General features: G+C 39.5%; 1 long non-coding RNA gene across 1 annotated transcript in view; it reads right to left on the bottom strand.

Annotated features, from left to right (window-relative positions):
- LOC135271583 (uncharacterized) overlaps positions 1–12,828 on the bottom strand; it is a 29,703-nt gene extending 16,875 nt beyond the window's left edge. Inside the window, exons 1-2 of the long non-coding RNA XR_010339709.1 lie at positions 12,599–12,828; positions 4,355–4,452 (exon numbers count right to left, since the gene is read on the bottom strand). This is a non-coding gene — a long non-coding RNA (uncharacterized LOC135271583). The remainder of the gene's footprint in view (positions 1–4,354; positions 4,453–12,598) is intronic.
- Between the last annotated feature and the right edge of the window lie 1,087 nt (positions 12,829–13,915).

The following is a 13,915-nucleotide window of genomic DNA, read 5'->3' as shown; positions in this document are numbered from 1 at the left end:
CTTCCCCTCCTCATAGATTTCTACAATCTCAGGCCTCAAGTTGAGTCCATGATACTATATCATAACACCCACAGCAAGATAATGCTGTCTTGCTGCTGTTATGGTTATTAACATAGTTGCTATTGCAAAGTCTATTAGCTGCATACTTTTTTATGGGTATGAGTTTATCTTCACAATATCCTGGAGGGAAGATGGGTGATGACTTTTATCAGCACTATTCTGGTGATTAAGTAACCAGAGAGAGAAGTGCAAAGCAATTTCCCAGTGTAACGCAGCCAATCAAAAGCACAGTCACGTTTAACATTCAAAGGATTTCCACTGTTGTGCACTTAGGCAATGACTCACACTCAACGATTCCTTTGGGGTTTTGGACAAAATTCCTATTGTAGAAAAAGATTTTGCCCAAGATCAAAAAAGAAAAATCTTAATGGCTTTAGTCACTGAATTAGATTCAAAATATTTTAAATTATGACATTTTCTTTGTTGCCTGGGAATGTCCCCCAAAAGCAGTTACTCTGCAGTAAGAGAATGACAAGGAGGATCTGTTTGGAATAAACTTTACTACTGATCTATAAAGCATGTAGAAATGTTATACAATATTCATAGCATATCATCGTGAGTTTATTTCTGTTCCTTAATCATTGGAGACACTTTAGCATAGTAAGTCCGAATTGCTCGAGGGGCCCTAAGTGTTCCACACATGAAGCTGTGTTTCGGAGTCTCACTTTGTATACAAAACAAAAGCCAGCCTCCTTAGTCTGACCTGTAAGGCCCACAGTGATCCCTTCCCAAGCGGTCTCCTCATGCATGCTTCTGCTACACATGAACATATTCTAAAGCATACACAAATCACCTTGCTTCTCAGCCTGTCACTCCCTGAAACTTCTGTCTTCATACATTCCATGATGCTTATCCCGTTCACTTAGAAAAATTTTATTTTCCTGTTAACTCTGCATTTAAAAGTACTTTTTCATCTTTAAAATACCTTCCTTAAAATGCTACAATTTCTCTTGAATTCCCGAATTACCTTTGTGGGGTCACTTGCTTCCTCTCACACTTCCTGTAATACTTAACAATGGCTTGTGGACCCTAGGAGCAAAAACCTGCCATGTTCAGTCATTTAAAATTATCTGTAAGGACCAGCCATGTGTTTCACATGTAGCAAGTGCTTACTTCTCATAGTCAACCACTTTTTGATGAAACTGTTTCAAACTAACTTTTTTTCACATGAAAGAGGTACAATTCGAGAAAGAGACATACATTCTTCATAGGACCCAAAGGAGTAACAGCATGTATTCTTTGGCAATAGTCATTTTGGATTAAGGATAATCTTAGTTTGGGTTCAGCTGTTATTGCTTATGTGTTCTGTGTTTTTCATGGGCTTCTCTCCATTGTATAGAGATTAGAATTTTAAATTTTCTAAAGAAGTTTGTAACACGTCTTTATGCTGTGTTCTCTTGCTGACTCTAAAATTAAACCCACATACCAATAATGCCAGATATTTTCCTGAACAGTCTATTTAATTAATTTATTTACTTATTTATCTATCTTTCTATTTATTTACTGAGATGGAATCTCACTCTGTCACCCAGGCTATAATACAGTGGCTTGATCGTGGCTCACAGTAACCTCCACTTCCTGGGTTCAAGCGATTCTCATGCCTCAGCCTACCAAATAGCTGGGCTTACAGGCAGACAACACCACGCTTGGCTAATTTTTGTATTTTAGTTAGAGAAGGGGTTTCACCATGTTGGCCAGGCTGGTCTAGAACTCCTGGCCTCAAGTTATCCACTAGTCTTGGCCTCCCAAAATGCTGGGATTACAGGTGTGAGCCACCATACCCAGCCCTGACCAGTCCATTTTAAACAATATATCTGAAGGACATATGGGCATTTCTAGAGGGAAATTTATACTTAAAAATAAGTAAATATAACAAGGATGACTAGGCTGATCTCCCCTAGGATAAAAAATATGGCCAAAGTCATGAGGAGTGGAGGAAAATGAGTACTACAAGTTACTGGGGTTAGAAGCACCGTCACTCGAGGAAGCATGCTTTAAAAATGCAGGTGAATTCAGGAGTTTGTCTAGTTTATTACAGTATCAAGGTATCCCTTCACTAGATCACCCTCAAATCCTTTATTTGACAAGACAGTCTGTCCTTGAAGATATTTATAAAATTGCTTAAATCTTAATCCCCATATTTGGTGGAAAATTTCAAAACTTCTCTGGAAAACTGGGGTGGAGTCGGATGAGATTGCTGTAGTAAAGGCTGTGGTACTTGTCCCATGTACTTTTAACTCCCTTTATTCAGTGCATTTACAGATAGCGGAGGTTCAGTGGAATCATTTGTATTTAAAGATACAAAAATGTATCAGGGAAAATCTACAATGAAGTTGTAGAAATAAAATTCACTGCTTTTGGCATGGTACTTAATAGACCCTAACTATAATTAATATAAACAAAAAAATATTAAGGATGTGGGGGAGTGTTTTTGATAGGATTTGTGAATTTTAAAGGGCCAGTCAGTCCTTAAGACACAGGGGCGCTGGGTCACCTCGTAAATCCACACTTCAGAGCATTGCCACTGACACGCTTCTGCTGCCAAAGGAATCTGTACCTATTAATTTTCAATGTCAAATTTCACATTTCTGGAAGGAACATGATTGGCTCACACTGGAATACGGGTTCTATAACTAGCAACATCTTTCTTGTTTTACAACCAGGCAGACAGGCAGAAACAGAATGGGCTACTCAAATTCTACAGTGCTGCATCTGGAGCCTTGCATGAAGGAGAATGTAAAGGCGGTTTATTCTCCTCTTCACCTGACAAGGATTCCAGGTCTCTGGAGAGCTGAGTGCTGTGCCCAAGGCTTTGCTGGAGGCTGAGCCTTAGCTAGAGGAGAGGTCTCCCATTTCTCATTTCTTTACTGTGTTTAGTTTACCTGGAGATGAATGACGAACTTAGATTACGAAGACTGGAAGATTGAATGGAATATTAAATCGCCAGGTCTTTACGAAAACAGGAAAGAATTCAATGTCTTGAACTTATAATCTGAGAAGGTAATTCAAGTGTGGAGAACACCAGTGGGGCACTTCCACTGCTTGGTTACATTTCCCTATGTCACTGCTGTGCAGTGACAAGCCCTAGGAATAAATATTGTTAAGATAATATAAATGATTGTGTGGCCTCATTTTCTCAGCTGCAGACTTTATCTTATCATGCAGCATTATGATCCTTTTCACTCTGCATCGGAGTGGGTTCCTAGTCCCCTTTCAACTTGCCCTCCTGTTTGAGACACACAGTCTGGCCTGATGGCTTGCAAACTTGGGTCCCCACGCCAGCTGCCCCAACGTCAATGCAGAACTTGTTAGAGGCGAGGTGCCTAAGGTGCTTCTTGAGAACTGTGGAAGCAGAAACACTGGGAATGAGGCCCAAGAGTCTTTTTTTAACAAGACTTCCAGGTAATTTTGATACATGTTAATATTTGAGAACCACTGACTCTAGCCTATTGGTACCGCCTTTTTAAACACTATCCCCAGCCAGGTACGGTGGCTTACACCTGTAATCCCAGCACTTTGGGAGCCGAGGCGGGCAAATCACTTGAGCCCAGGAGTTTGAGACTAGCCTGGGCAATGGGTGAAACCCTGTTTCTACTAAGAAAATACCAAAAAAAAAAAAATACCCAGACGTAGTGGCGGTACCAGTAGTCCCAGCTCCTAGAGAGACAGAGGTGGGAGTATTGCTTGAACCTGGGAGGTTGAGGCCGCAGTGAGCTGTGATTGAGCCATTGCACTACAGCCTGGGCAACAGAGCAAGGCCATCTCACAAAAAAAGAAATTAAAAAATAAACACTACCCCCAATAATTACTTATTTTATATGTAGCAGATTTTAGTTATTTTCATTTGAGCAAACTTAACAGAGTACATTGTATAGGTACAGCATTATTCTAAGTATTTTAGAAGTAGTAACTAATTTAATCCTCTACCAACCCCCTGACATAATAGCTACATCATTTCAGTCTTACGGTGAGGAAACAGGCACGCAGTAGCTGGTGGAAGATGCGAGTCCCATGCTGGGCAGCCTGGCTCCAGAGCCACCCTCTCAAACGGGACACTAGTAAGACCACTCGTGACCAGCCCTCATCTCACTCTAGGCTACTCTTCTCAACCCCTCATTTTGAACATGATTTGTTATTTCTACAACTCATCATCTACCCTCATTCTTGCAGCAAGCACTTTCCAGCAGTGCCTGGGGAACACGTCCTCTAATCCCTTGCTAAGATGAAGTGTGGCATCAGCCCAGCAGCGGCAGTGCCCCCAGAGCATGTTAGAGAGACAGAACTCCAGACTCGCCTTGGAACTGCGGAATCTGAATCTCATTTAACAAGATCCTCCAGAGAAGCAAATGCACTGCTATAGTCTTCTTAACTTTCTTCCAGGGACAACTCCATCTGCAGGATACAGAAATGGGCATTTCTCAGAACTTCAGGCTCCACCTTGGAGCTGCTGAATCTGAATCTGCATTTAACAAGATCCTCAAGAGAATCATCGCCCTACCACAGTCTTATTAACATTCTTCCAGGCCAAGTCCACCTGCAGGATACAGAAATGAGCATTGATCTGGGGGAAGCTGATCAGCAATAATCAATCCCTTTAGCCACAGGAATTGGTGTCCGATAAGAACATAATGCAAGGCAATACGGTGAGTGAAACTTGAGGAGTACGATATTTTGTGTGTGTTTTTGGAGGAGAGAGTTTCCCTGTTACTATAGACTAGATGCCATGGTGATGTGAGTGAGACTAAAGATGCCGGAGTCCACCATGCCAAGCAGGGGATGGAGCCAATCAGAGGAAATGGAGCCTGAGACAAAGACAGGCCCTGCACCACATTTGCCTGGAGCCAGCATTTTCTTTTAACTTTGTAGTCTTGTGAGCCAATCAGTTTCCTTTTGTACTGAACACAGGTTGAGTCCTGTTTTTGTTTCTGGGTCACGTGCAGTAAGACACAGATACCAATGTATCTGCTCTACTCATTGGGTACTTTATTAGCTCTCACTCAGGGTGTACGTGTTTTGATCTCTGCAGATAGAGTGTAAGTTCCTTGAGAGGATGATACTACTTTCTACCTTTTTTTTATATTACTCCTATGATGCCTTGTAGAGTACAGAGCAGTGAACATGTCATTTTATAGTGAATAAAGAAAAATAGGTTTAAAAATATTAATTTGCAATATTTAAAATGGTCAGAGGAGGGAGGACATTCAGTTCATCAAGTATTCGTCAGACACTGTCCAGGGCCTTAGATGAGGCTGTGCACTGGTGACGCAGAGGTGGTGAAACTATGACTCCAGACGCCAAACATACTAGAGCATCATGGGGGAATCACAGTAACATTTTTATAATTTTCAACAGACGTAGGATAGCTCATAGCACCCTTATGCTGTATACACAGCAGACATTATTTCATAGCTGAAGGTAGAAAGCAAATTGATTAAACAATTAGTGAGTATGATGAGTAAAAATCAAGAGTGGATTTGAATCCAAGTGAGTTTGATTAGAAAGACAACTAAACCAGGAAACTATTATGGGTTTTTTTTTTTTTTTGGTTTGTTTTTACTGTTGCATGGCTAAAAGTTGGCTTTGAGAAGTTCCCTTTTTTAGTAAATTGTGGAATTTTTATCTGTGAGGATGCTTGTCTATGCAACCATTCCCGTGTGTTTCACTCCTCTTGGCTAAAATGTCTGTAGTTGGAATAGTTAATAACGTTTGCTGCATTTCTCAGTATACTGCACGGTGTCATTACTTGAGAGCTGTGCCCTTCTCCCCCTGAGCAGGTGTATCAGCTCTGTCCCGCCCAGACTTACTTGTCCTGCGTGTCATGGAAGGAGGAGCTCGTAAATGCCTGATGAAGGCAGGATCCCTGGTATCTTGTGATTTCTGGGATCCACCTTTTGTCTACTTAACTTTCTCACTGTATTCAGATTCCTGCCCCAGCTCTTCAATACTTACGTCATTTTTTTTTTAATTTGATGACAAGATTAGATATTAAGTTCTTATCGTCCCAGCCTCTAGCAAATCTACTGACTTGACTTGGAAAAGCTCAGGAATTTTGACTATCAGCTATAGGTACAAGCTTCGGTGTGATTTTAAAGGTATTTTCTACACCACTTAATAATTCTGTCTTGGCAATAAGCCCTCTAGTTAAGGGAAGATATTTAATCTAAAAATGTGCACGCTTAATCATATGTCTACAATGGTTAAAATACAATGTGTAGAGGCTTAGATTTTCAGCTTTGACATGAAGGAATTGGAAGCTGTCACTCTGTCCTTACAATAAGAAAAATCTGGAAAAACTGAAAATAAACAACTTTATGAGACCCATCAGAAAACTGAGGTTGCTAAGAAAACTACAGCAACGACATCTGGAGAGACACATTCATCCAGAGAGACGCAGCCCAGAGGTGCTCACCTGGAGCCCTGAGGGGTGGGGACACTGGCAGGGTCATTGGATGACCTGCGGCTAAGTGCCCAGCATGGTGCTGCAGCCTCAGGGGAGCTCACACCTTCCTGGACTTTGCCTCCAGAAACCCACCCTTCTCACAGCGAAAATCAGAGCAATATCCCCTCTTGGTCATTTCAGGGGGGTAGATAAAAGTAATCATTGTAAAACACATTGCTTTTTCCATAAAAAAAAGACCAATACTCTAGGGAAAAAGATGCTGTCAGAGCCGAATGCCCGTGAGGGAAGGGTATTCCCCCAAAACCCACAAGCAACAGCAGTGAGGACTTCAAGGAAATAGATGGAGAGTATTGAAGCCATAGAAGGAAGAAAGGAGAGAGGAGAAAAAAAGCCATATCACTGGAGAGACAACTCATGAAAGTTACATCTCCAAGACACTGTCTCCTGAAGCATTAATATGTAAACAGAAGATTGTACAACACTCCGCTCCCCACACCTCCCCACCACACCCATAATATAATAAACAATGGATTACAGACAGATTCACTGCAAGGCACACGCTGTATCTGAGAGATGAAGGGGTGAATTTTCCACGCGGCGTAACAATCCTCAAGGTGCGTCCACTGAGGGTAAAAATACATGTGGCAAAACCTGATGGAACTGAAGAAAGAAATACACTAATCTACTGCTACAGGTGGAGACCTCAACACCCCGCTTTTCTTAACGGACAGATTAAGTAGACAGAAAATCAGTAAAGATATGGTTGACCTGAAGAGCACTATCAATCAACATGTACGAATTGACATATAATGAATACATTAGTAACAGTGGAGTACACCGTCTTTTCAAGTTCACATGAAACGTTCACCAATATAGACCACATTCTAGTCTAAAAACCACTCCTTACCAAATGTAAATCAACAGAAACCAAACAAAATATGTCTTTAGAACACAGCGGAATTAAACTAGAATCTATAGCTGAAATATAGCTGGAAAATCCTCCAAATATCTGACAATTAAACAATATATTTCTAAATAAGTTACAAGCCAAATAAGTCTCAAGAAAAGTTGAAACATGTTTTTGAATAAAGGAAAATGCATCTTATATAATGGGTGAAGTGCAGTAGAAGTGGTACTTAGAGGGATTTTGTAGGATTGGATGCATACTTGGAAAAAAAATCTGAAATCAATAACGTAAGCTTCCACCTAAGAAATGAAGAAAGAACAATGTAAGCCTATAGTCAGCCATAGAAAAGACATCACAAACACCACTGCACAAGTCAATGAAACTGAAAACAGGGAAACTATGGAAAAAAAAACTGACAACACATAAAGCTGGTTAGTTCTCTGAAAAGACAAATAACATTGATACAACTCAAACCATGTCAACCAAGAAAAAGTTTTTTAAAAAAGAGAGAGAGTAAGAAGGCAAAATTTATAAACACCAGAAGTTAAGTAAGACTTGCTTCTGATTCTATGGAGATTAAAATGACATTAAAGGAATACTATGCACAACTTTATGTCATACATTTGATAATGTAGATGAAATGGATCTGTTCCTTAAAAGACACGAAATCCCAAAACCCACAAAAGGTAATGTATCTAACCTGAATAGTGGTATGTCTGTTAAAGAGGTGGAATCAATAATTAATAACATTAAAAAAAATCACTTCCAAAAGGTTTCACGTTGAATTCCATGAAATATTTAAGGAAGAAGAAATACCAATTCCCTATAACCTCTTACAGAAACTAGCAGAGACAACACTTTCTATCTCGTTTTATGAGGCCAATTTCTATATGCTTTAGTGCTGATAGTTTATTACCCAGAATGATTTTTAAAACTTATTTCTGTAATAAGCACATACTTTCTTTTTAATTTCTTTTTTGAGACAAAAGCTTTTTGCTCTGGTGCCCAGGGTGGAGTGCAGTGGCATGATCTTGGCTCATTGCAACCTCTGCCTCCCGGGTTCAAGAGATCCTCATGCCTTAGGCTCCAGATCACCATGCCTGGCCCGTAATTTCTATCTATATCATGTATGAATCATTAAGTACCAAGATGTATTGTACATGAAAATGGCTTTAGTTCAAAGATATACTTGTCTACAACTACACACAGCTTGCGTAGGGGAAATGAACACAGCCATTTGCTATCTTAATTTTCAGCTGGGTTGGATTCAATAAATCAGAAAGAAAGTCAGTCTTATATCCTAAAGTTTTAATACCTGATGCACAACATGATTTTTCAATTTACATACTTTCTGTAGTTTTAAACATATTGCTACCTACAATTTCCTAATTTGTAGAAACATACTTCAAAATTAATATGTTCAGTATTTAAAAGGCAGTAGTTTACCACTGAGGGAAGGTCGACATAATTATTGTTAGAGTAATATGTAAACATTTGAAACATTTCAGTAGTAATTCAAGCCTATTCAGAAAGTTTACTTTTCATACTTTTATTAAGATTTCTAACCTATACTTAAGTATTAATTCACTTCAATTTGCTGCTTTTTTCATAAGTTACGTGACATAATTTGTTGCCTACTCAGATATTTCTAAGTACTTTCTTGTATCTGAAATATGTAACCCAACACTTTTTAATATACTTGGGAAGTTAGATAAGGTTCCATTTTATGGATAAGAAATAGAAGTTGGATAGGAGGAGGCTGAGGGTCAGAAAACAACTTATCAGACAGTATGATTATTACCAGGGTGATGAAACATTCTGTACCCCAAATCCCCATGACAAAATTTACCTACATAACAAACTATACTTGTACCCCTGAACTTAAAATAAAAGTTAAACTTTTTTTAAAAAGTCAAAAGAATAAAAATAATTTGCTTGAGATAAAATGCAAACGGAACTCTTACTGTGGTACTTGAACACTGTGAATATACTTAAGAGAGATACTAATGGACTTTTTTTAAAAGAAAAAAAGAACATTTAAAAAAATTAATTTCAAAGTATCTCAGCCTTCTGTTCTAAAAACCATGGGGACAGGAAGCTCTGCTTTGGGAGTAAATTTTATTAAAATAGAACAAATTAGAACTAACTTTTTATTTTGAAAATGGAGATTTTTAGGAATACCACTGAGAATATCCACAAGAAAATATTTCATCAGCATGGGGGTGGTCCAGTGCTTGGACCAGATTTTTCAATATGATTTGGGCTTTTATAATCTCTTACTAACCATTACCATCAACATAAATCTTGTCTGCAGCACACAGAAGTCAACTAAGTCAAGTACGATTTTCCGAAAGACTAATGGAAAGAAGACATACATTCTCATGAATTTGGATAATTTGTTTTCAATATGATATGGTTTGGCTGTGTTCTCACACAGATGTCATCTCAAATTTTAATGCAAATTGTAATCACCATGTCTGGATGGAGGAACCTGGTGAGAGGTAATCAGATCATGGGGGTGGTTCCCCCATGCTGTTCTAGTGATGGTGAGGATGCTCTCACAAGATCTGGTTGATAACCCTCTGGCATCTCCACTGTTTGCTCTCTTTTTCTGCGGCCTTGTGAAGAAGGTATTGGCTTCTTCTTCACCTTCTGCCATGACTGCAAGTTTCCTGAGGCCTCTCCAACCATGTGGAACTATAAGTCTATTAAACTATTTTCTTTATAAATTTCCCTGTCTTGGGCAACTTTTTATAGCAGTGTGAAAATGGACTAATACACAATATAAAATATACCACAGCCTTAATGTGGGAAAAATATGTAACCTCAATAACAGAGTTAAAATATACCCTGTGCTAAACCTATCAGCTTATCAGAGTTGGAGTGAGAAAATATGACCTTTCTTTCCCAGCCTAAGATCCACCTTCACAAATCCAGATTCCAGTTTGAGCACCCCCTTGTCATTCAGGCTGTCATTTGAGATTCCCGTCCCCTCCGGAGAGACTCATTCTGATGCCCACCCCATTCCGCCCTATGGGACCCCTAGCTCTCAACTCAGCCTCACAAACCCATCACCATATGTGAGGGCCTTATAAGTAACAAGGTGGAGTTTTCTTCAAACACCACGCAAAACAGCCCATCCATAACCTACCCATTGATGCAGGATTCTTAGAGATGGAGAAATGAGCTCCAGAGAGGTCATAAGATGTGGAGGGAGGAGCACAGAGCTAGGAGATTAGAGGCCTGGGCAGATTCCTGATCCCAGCGTTCACACACCGCAGTCCACCAGGGAAGTCATTTAATCTCCCTTACCTTAGCCCACTCAGCCATAAAGTGGAGGGAATACGTAAAAGAGGACTATAGTTACCACCAAATAAAATACTTTATATGAAGCATCTATTACAGTGTGGTGTACATGGCAGCTGGCCAGTAAATTAAAGAAATGATTAGAATGAATGGATTTTACTCACGACAGGATCATTCAGTTCTCATACTACCTCTGTTACTATTACTAAATCTGATGGTGATGTTTGCCTTTTACTTTGAGCACAAATTCCCATTAACCTGCCCAACGGCATGATAGTGGTTACCGTTTTCCCAGCCCTTCACCTCTGCAGGGACTTCTCATGTTAGTTGGCAGTGTGGGCAGCAGGTGCTCTTGTCTTCATCTTTTCTGTTGAAATATATGCACCCCCCATGCTCTAACATATTACTTATCATGTTCCTGTCATTCCTCCGAATAGTTGTCTGTGTGTTTATTGTGTTCCCAACCAGAGTGCACGTTTCATAAACAGCAGCTTTGTTTTTTGTTTGTTTGTTTTTTCTTTCCTCTGTAAGCTGGAGCAGTGTGCAGTGTGATGCATGCGCTCAGTGCAGGGCTGCTTAAATGCAAGGACACACAAGTCAAAAGGAGCTGTGTAAAAGGGCATGGCAGTAAACCTCTTTCTGAGCCCGTAGCTCATGCCTTTGTGTGTTTCAGCAAGAATGAAGAATATCAGCCAAGAGTTTCCACGTCACGCCTCCCTGAGCTATACTCTGAGTGTTTACAGAGCAGGGGATGCCGAGACCAATATAACGGGCAGATTGACTGTGATAGAAAAGAGGCTTCAGATGCAGTTTATTTAAATCTAAGAAATGGAATCTCATTCAGTTTCAGGCCTCATCAACAGCAGGGAGAACCACAAATCACAAACTTCTTTTGCACTGAGAAAGGTGTTGCCGTGGGAACAGGGCTGCAGGCCATGTGGCCATCTCACTCATCTCTAGAGGAAGGCGGGGAGGAAGGTAAGAGTCCCAGCCAGGCAGGGGGACTGTGATAAGATCCAAGGAAGACAGGGGGAGGTACTTCCACCAACTGTCATGTCGGTAGCAAACGTAGTAAGAATTAAAATGTCACCATGTGATCCACATTACATCTGAATAGAACATCGTCTAGCAGAGTTTCCTTCCTATGATTATAGGCTGTGTTGAAATCAGAAAGATATAATAAAACATATTGGCCTAATAGAACATATTATCATAAAACAAATATATGCTCTTCGTTTAAACGAAGAGTCCTAAAAGACTAACAGGGCACAGACTCTAAGTGGCTAAGTTTATGCCCATGCTAAGATCACCAAAGCTCATAACTTCTGGGAGAGGGAAATCATGAGTCTCATAGCTTGGTAGGTTACCGTCTAAAAAGGCTGGCTTCAGGTGTGTGTATATTGATCTTTTTATGGTGGTAAAGCATCACAAGTCATGGACTCTGTTGATACTGAAAATGTAATGACACCCAAAAAGTCTTCAGGTGACATCAGTAGGAAAAAGATTTGAATAAAATGACCAACCAGCAGATGTCAAGGGAGGGATGAGACCAAGACAATTCCTACCCTGACACAGGGACAATTAGGTGTTAAGTGGGTGTCATTCCTTTTGTGTCCTGTTGATCTTTCCTGTTGACAAATACATTTTTAAAGGATGTTTTAATGTTTTTCTCAATAGGCTCTCTGAAATAAAACCCAAATGGGAAACTGTTTTCAGATATGCTAAAGGCACGTAATTCTAGCGTGTGATCCTATGTAAATTAGTAGCAGCAAAAAAGGAGGAAAGAAGAAAAGGAATAAACCTTCCTTAACACCTCCTTTCATTCATGTTTCCTCATATTTTCCTTAGTGCTTCAATCGAGTAGCAGTAGAAATACGATGATTTATGAATTCCATGGGGTGAATTCTTGAAGTAATAACATTTACCACCGTAAGTTCTCAGATTTCCTTTCCACACAGGAACTCTGAGAGCAGAGAAAATTGCTGCACTCTCCCGGCCAGGCATTTGATTGTATGGTTCTGGCAACGTGACCCTAATGAGAAGAAGTCCATACTTCAGTTTTGGTTTAGAATTCAGTGACAGTTTGATTGTGGGCTCAACCTCTTCTGCTTCTATTGCAGTGTGAGTTACATGCTGAATTAATGAGCAAAAACATCAGGGCTTTGAGCCCGTTTTGCGATTTCCTAGTTCCCTTCATTTCATTTTCGCTGGTATATTTTATTTTTGTATCTTGATCCAAAATTCATTTGCATGTGATTTTTGTGCATACTACGATCATCCTGAAGAACATGAACTTGTAAAACACGAGGAATCGATTACCCCCAGGAAATCCGTCGACTTGGTGAGGTGTGTCCTTTACAGACAGTTACTATAAAATTCTCCTTTTCTAAAAATCCTGTCATTAAACCCCACGATGGCTCTCTGTTGCTCACTGCTGATCTTTTGCCTCTCAGTAAGCATGGAGAACACTTTCTGTTTCTTGCTGTGAGTTAATGCTATTTATATGTTAGAAATGCCAGATTCCTTCACAAGTCACTTGAGACTCGGTGGCAAGAATGAATTACCCTGAACTGTCTGTCTCTCTCCTGACAGGTCTGCCTGAAAGGCAGCTTGCCTGGAGCTGCATTCATTGTTATTTCACAATCTGAGAACCAGCAAGAGACAGTTTTACAAATTTCTAACATAAGGCATAAAATGAAATTCAACAGAAACTAATCTTTTCTTTTTTAAAAAATTCTCTGGCTTTGACCAAATTAGTAGGGAATGACATATTTTGAATCATTTCGGGTACACACTATTGTATTCCTCTGCTATTTAATCTTATGATCATTGCTCCGGGAGACATACATTAAAATTTATTGGCAAACACATTCCCTTGATTTCCTTTGCTCTAAAATAAAATGATGAATTAAGACTTAGCACATATATTAGCATTTCGTATTTGCAATAGTTTCCACTTTGCATGGACAAATAGTGATCTGTATCCTGTGGCAACCAATTATAATACACACACTGATATTGTACAATTTTAAATTAGTAGAACAACTGAGCTGATTCTTTAAGCCAGCAAAAAAGGTTTATTTTCTAGATTAATGAAATAGGATAAAATCTGAAGTGAATGTTAATGTGTGTTATCTATGATATTGTCTATCAAATAGTATCAAATCCATGCTCTTTATTTATTCTAGAAATAAATCTACTGTGTTATGATTATTTCCCTAATAATTATGTAATTAATGAAC

Source organism: Aotus nancymaae, unplaced genomic scaffold (assembly GCF_030222135.1).
Source record: "Aotus nancymaae isolate 86718 unplaced genomic scaffold, 86718_ANA_hifiasm-v0.15.2.pri h1tg000083l, whole genome shotgun sequence".
NCBI classification, from domain to species: Eukaryota; Metazoa; Chordata; class Mammalia; order Primates; family Aotidae; genus Aotus; species Aotus nancymaae.
The sequence above is the reverse complement of the archived record's forward strand: the minus strand, read 5'-3'. Positions and strand labels throughout refer to the sequence as shown.